This window comes from Alexandromys fortis, unplaced genomic scaffold (genome assembly GCF_014885135.2).
Source record: "Alexandromys fortis isolate MF-2015 unplaced genomic scaffold, M_Fortis_MF-2015_v1.1 scaffold_73, whole genome shotgun sequence".
Classification (NCBI taxonomy): Eukaryota; Metazoa; Chordata; class Mammalia; order Rodentia; family Cricetidae; genus Alexandromys; species Alexandromys fortis.
The window spans coordinates 2,963,642-2,969,641 of NW_026067959.1; the positions used below are offsets into that span (position 1 = coordinate 2,963,642).

The 6,000-nt window shown below is 46.3% G+C and overlaps 1 protein-coding gene across 4 annotated transcripts in view; it reads right to left on the bottom strand.

The window, feature by feature from the left end:
- Il31ra (interleukin 31 receptor A) overlaps positions 1–5,214 on the bottom strand; it is a 40,435-nt gene extending 35,221 nt beyond the window's left edge. The window contains exons 1-4 of one of the 4 annotated variants that reach the window (XM_050152751.1): positions 5,155–5,214; positions 4,968–5,049; positions 974–1,104; positions 162–395 (exon numbers count right to left, since the gene is read on the bottom strand). The gene's annotated coding sequence lies outside the window, so the exon portion shown is untranslated. Of the gene's footprint in view, positions 1–161; positions 396–973; positions 1,105–4,967; positions 5,090–5,154 lie in introns of those variants that run through there. The other 3 variants (XM_050152752.1, XM_050152750.1, XM_050152753.1) reach the window with 3 other exon arrangements.
- Between the last annotated feature and the right edge of the window lie 786 nt (positions 5,215–6,000).

Genomic DNA, 6,000 nt, shown 5'->3' on the forward strand with positions numbered 1-6,000 from the left:
ATTAATGTATAATTATCTCTATAATAAAGCTAAAACTGTTACCAATAAATTATTTTTCATTTTTAAATCTATGACTGTTTCATGCCAAATACAATGTAACATATGATGTTTTTTAATTAATATCAATCATCACTTCATCCCTTTATCATGAGAACACTTACCTGTTATCTCTGAGAGTTTAGAAAGAAGCTTTAAACAGCTCACAGCGCTATGACAGCCAGGGACAAAGCTGGAGAACTTGCATCTGAAGAAAGTGTGACTTTCTAGAAACTAGAGACGCGCTGGCAGTTGAATTTCTTGGATTCAGCGCTGGCAGTTGAATTTCTTGGATTCCTTCAGCGTTGCACACAGGGAGAAGAGCTCAGCTCTCACTTCCAAGAGCTGGGTCGTGGCTTCTTCACAAGGGGCAGAGACAGAGAGGACAGCCAGAGTAGTTACTTTTTCAAGCTACCAACGCCAGAGTGAGCTGCTCTCACTGAGGGCTGTGGTGCTGTAATTCCTCCGGGGACTTTGAGCACAAAGCAGATAAAGGCTTGGGTTTCCTTCTAGAGTTGGAGAACGACTGTGATCTAAATATTCCATGTCGATCATAATTATACAAGGAAGACTCAGAGTAACTAAGCAACCAGCATAGCCCTCAGGACGAGGGCCCTCATTCTAATGTGCGTTTGTCACAGGGACTTTTCTGCTTGTCTTTTTTTACCGTAAAGCACCACAATTGAAAGAATTGCCTGCCCTGTGGGAAGTCCAAGGACCACCCACCTCCGTCCAGGTCTAGTAAGGTGAGCATCCAAACTGCCTAGGCTCCCACAAAACCAATAGGTGCAGTAGGAGCTGATGAGGGAGGGGGACTTGATTGGGGGAGGGAGAGGGAAAGGGGAGGCGGCGGTGGGGAAGAGACAGAAATCTTTAATTAATTAATAAAAAAATAAATAAATTAAAAAAAAAGAAAGAATTGCCTGTTGGCTCTAACCGTTGATAGATGAGCAGGCTCTCCCACTAGTTCAAAAACAGACTTAGGGACTTCAGTCAGTAAAATCTGTGTAGTATGGGTGGTAGGTCCCTGTACAATTGAAGAACTTCAGTCAAGGACCTGTATCTCATCTGCGAGAAGGAGAAATGGAGAATCTTCATAGTTGGATTGCAGGTGAGACAACCCACATAAGAAAGTTATGGATCACCATGCTTTTTTAAGTCAACAGAGAGCATACTGAGTCCTCTAGGCAGCTGACCAAGTTCAGACTAAGGCCTAGGAAAAGCACGTGTTATTCTATTAAGAACCAGCCTCCATCTGAATCCCCCTACTGCCCTGAGCACCATTTGGGCCCTAGTCCTGCAGCGAACAGAACAGATCCCTACGAAAGCGGCCCCATGTCCTTCACTAATAGACTCTGTCCTTCTGCTCATCACAAACCCTTCCTCTAGGCCCTGGCCCTGGACCCTCTTTCTCAGCTGATAGAATTGATTCTTATTGTAAAGGTCACCAGGTCACAAGTTTAAGTGTGGAAGAAAAGTAAAGCACGAGGCCAGTCTCTGGAAGACCCCGACCCATTGCTGGCAGAGATGGCACTGTCTCGTTTCAGCCTTCGCGCTCTCTGGATCATCCCTGCTGCCCACCCCCATCCCCGGCAGGGAGGCTTCATTGATGATTGAAAAGACAGAAGTGACTCACTGAGTAAGAGTACTTGCTGCACAAGCACCAGCGCCTCAATTCAAATCCCCAGAACCCATGGGAAAAAAACACACCTAGTCACACCCATGCCTGTAACCCCAGCTCTGTCCTAGCCGGATGATTACTAAGGTTTGGGGCTGCCAGCCCAGCTCCAGGTTAAATGAGAAACCATTTCTCAAGGGAATGAGGCAGCCAGCATTAGAATGGGATGCCAAGGTCCTCCTCTGGACTTCACATGCACTTGTGGACAGGAACACTTGTATGTGTGCATACACACACACACCGGACACACAACGGGCAGGAACACTTGTATGTGTACACACACACACACACGACGGGCACACAACGGTTTTTATCCAGTACTATTTATTGAGGGAAATAATAAAACATTCTGCAACCAGAGTGACAGATTTTAACAGGGCAGCCACAAGACCACAGCCTTGTGAAAGATACCTCAAAACCCAAAAGTTTCCTTTCCAGGTTGCCCAGAACCAGGAAAGGCTTTTCTGATTACAGGGTTAGCAGAAGGGGAAGCCCAAGGGAAGGGTTGTAGGACTTCCTGTGTTAGAAAGACAATACCCCTGCCATCCCTCAACTGTCTCTTAGAGGGGTGAGGTGGCTCATTCTCTGTAAAGGAATACTAGGGGATTCACAAGCATTCTTCTGTGCTCCCACGGAGAGCTACAACCACTTCCTCCCGATCCGGCCTCGTCAGTCTTTACTTGAAATGGAGCACTATGCGATGGGTAACTGCTCTTCAAAGAGAGACCCCTTTCTAGGAACTGGCCTGCTCAGAGGAAATGCATTTGAACGGAGAAGTTGGTAAAGCCCCAGAATTCCTGAACAGTACAACAAACATGCCACCCTGGACTCTTACTGCCCTCAGTGATGCCGTTTCTCCATCTTACACTTACCAGTCACAACACCAGGGCAGCTGCCGTCAGGGATGAGGAAACCCCCCAAGCAGTTACTGCTGGCCACAAGCAGCTGCCAGGAGGGAGAGGGGAAGTGGGAGTCTCCTGCCTCTGAGAATGTTGTCTCTATCCCTCACATCCTATCACACGCTACAGCACTAAGGAGCGAGAGAGGTGGCCGTCCCACCCCCAGCAATCCTTCACACCACGTGACACCCTTGCCATTTCAGTTGTCTCTCAAGGTGGGCTCTTAGATCTTCAACTTTGTCTGATTCCATTTTTTTTTTTAACTTCCTTTCATTCAGTCAGTCATTTATAATCCTTTCAACTATTTGTTGACAACCGTCCTGGGCCGGGCACAGTGGAGTAAAACTGTCAACCAAGTCTTATTAGTCTGGGAAATTCTGAGGGGCTGAGTGAGGCAGGGCAGCTTGCTTGACAATGTCGGCACCCCCCAGTGTTAAGTCTAAGGTACTGGACCTTATGGCCACTCCCAGTTGTTTTCCCAGTCTTTACAAACACCAAGCTGCCCTGCCAGGAGGGTACTGAGTCACAGTACTGAGTTCAGTACCTCGGGGTTCCCCACAGAATCTGTATAGTTTTTCTTCTTTTGTTGAAATAGAAGGGTCCTATCTTCTCATTCTCTTGTTGCTGTGCTGTATGCGGGTTAATGTGTGAGCATGTATGCCGAGGTCAGAGCTCAACATGTACGCAGAGGTCAGAACTCAACATGTATGCACAGGTCAGAGCTCAACATGTATGCACAGGTCAGAGCTCAACATGTATGCACAGGTCAGAGCTCAACATGTATGCAGAGGTCAGAGCTCAACATGTATGCAGAGGTCAGAGCTCAACATGTACACAGAGGTCAGAGCTCAACGTGTACACAGAGGTCAGAGCTCAACAGACATCTCCACCTTTTAAAGAATGTGTAAGTTTGAGTATTTTGCCTAAATGTATGTCTATACATCACCTATGTGCCTGCTGCCTGCAGAGGCCGCAAGTGGCATCAGGTGCCCTGGAGTTACAGACAGCTGTGCGTGGCCTTGTGGGTGCTGGGAACTGGAACCAAACGCATGCCCTCTGGAAGAACAGCCGAGGCTCAGCCATCTCTCTCTGGTCTAGAACTCAGTCCCACACAGCCTGTAATCCCGCAGACAGAAGGGTCTCTGGGACTGAGTGCTAGATCAGAGATGGCTGAGCCTCGGCTGCGACCCTCCTGTCTGTGGGATTACAGGCTGTGTACTGTTGTGCGCAGCTCTAACGTGGGCTCCAGGGGATTGAACGCGGGTCCTTATGCTTGTGTTGCAAGCCCTCTCTAGCCCCTCATTCTCTAAAATGCTGATTTGGATCCTAAAATGATAATGATCTCAGCTTTCTACAGCACTTACACGGGTGTTTTTACTTAGGTCCCTGAAGTAAATAAGGTAGATAACTTACGTTTCATATTTATTTACATTATTTAAAATTGTGTGAAATATATTTTATCTATTACATTTTATAAGTTATATAAGATTGCTATTTTTTCATAAGTCAAACTCAGCCAAATATTAGCAATTTAAATGTAAGAAGTGATGGTCCCCTTACTTCTATATGAGGGCATTAAGTGTTTTCCCAGGATGAAATGAAGAGACGTCAGATGTCTGCCTCCAGTCCTAAAGTCAGGAAGCCCATTTGGGAAGTAGCTGTTCCAAGGGAGAATGCTCGAAATGGCCAGCAATTAGCCTAACAAGACCACAACCACATTAGAGCCCACTAGGTGTTAATTACATTGTATCAATTAGACCCTCATCCACAAACTCCTGTAGACCTGGCGCTGTCTCCACTTCATAGACAAGCAAATTGGACATCAGAGAGTCTGTAAACATTTCACTAATGTTTACAGAAGAAAAATACAGTTTGTGAAGGACAAACATAAACCCAAGCTCTTCAGTATAGCCCTCAACTAAACTGTATGATACCACTCAGTGCTTTATTCTCCCCTGGCTCTCCTGCTCCAGAACTGTACTGGCCACAAGGCTCTGGCTCCAACTCACCTAGCTGTAATTTTCGTTACTCTGCAGTTTAATTCTGTTTTTAATTTTTTTACATTTTTTTAACAATTTAATTATTTAAAATTTCATTTTACATTCTGACCACAGTTCTCCCTCCCACTCCTCCTCCCATCCTCCCTTTCGTTAAGAAAATTTTCCTAGCCTCTCATTCCCGACCCCCATGACTCCTCACCGCAGCTTTTGAGAACATGACTATAAAAAAGTCTACCAACAGCTGTCTCAGGAGTGACCCATGAATGGGCTCTGACCCATCATTTTAAGCGAGCAAATTCGTATATAGTAGGAAGAAGGGAGTCTGATTATCAACAGCTGAGTCCTCACGCTCACCTTCACGATTAGGTGGTACCCCATCTTGTCCGACTGGTCCCAAGGATCCTTGTGGAAGTCAATGCAATGAACAACCCAGGACCTAGAAGGTGATGTGCACTTTATCCTCGGGGAGATGTGTGCTTCCTGTTTCGCCGAGGGCTTCCCTTTTGCTTTTAAATCCAGCCCAGCCCAGGGTGGCACTTACCCACTTGTGCTGGGAAATGGGTTGCATTACTGTAACTGCACAGTTAAATGAATAATTGTAGGCTTCTGTTAGACCACTCAACTTAAAAGGAAGTGTCCTCTAAGACGCCATAAACAACTCAAGGAAATTACTCAACTTTCAAGTTTGGATTCGGGAAGTCTCGACAAATGTGGCAGCGGGTATGAAACGTTTTGCTTGTTCTCCACTTGAAGAAAGCAATTTGCAATCATGACATGTGTCAACCGGGAAGGAGCTAGAAGGAAGAGATGACGGTAGATAACTCTGAAGAGAGGTTTATAATTCTTGCTCCTGTCCAAACTGAGCTGTGTCTCTACATTTGACTCGAGCAGAAACCCGGCTTTGTTACCAACATTAATGCTGAATCCTAACAGTATATGAATCCCTTGCTATGTGCTGGGATCAGTGCTAAGAGCTTTGGTCTTCTAAACTGATCCTCACAACAATCCTGTGAGATGAACAGAAATCCTACGGCACAGGTGAAGAAATTCAAATTAGTTGAGAAACTGGACAAAATGGGGAGCTGTGTTGGTTCCTTTTCTGTCCAGTTGACACAAGCTGTAACGATCTGAGCAGAGGGAACCTCGGTTGAGAAGACGCCTCTGTAAGATCCGGCTGGAGGCAAGACTGGCGGGCATTTTCTTAATTAGTGATTGACAGGAGAAGGCCCAGCCTATTGTGAGTGGTGCCATTCCTGGGCTGGTGGTCCCAGATTCAGTAAGAAAGCAGGCTGACCGAGCCATGTGGAGGAACAAGCCAGTAGGCTGCACAGTTTGATGGCCTATGCATCGGCCCCTGCCTCCAGGTTCCTGACCTGCTTGAGCTCCT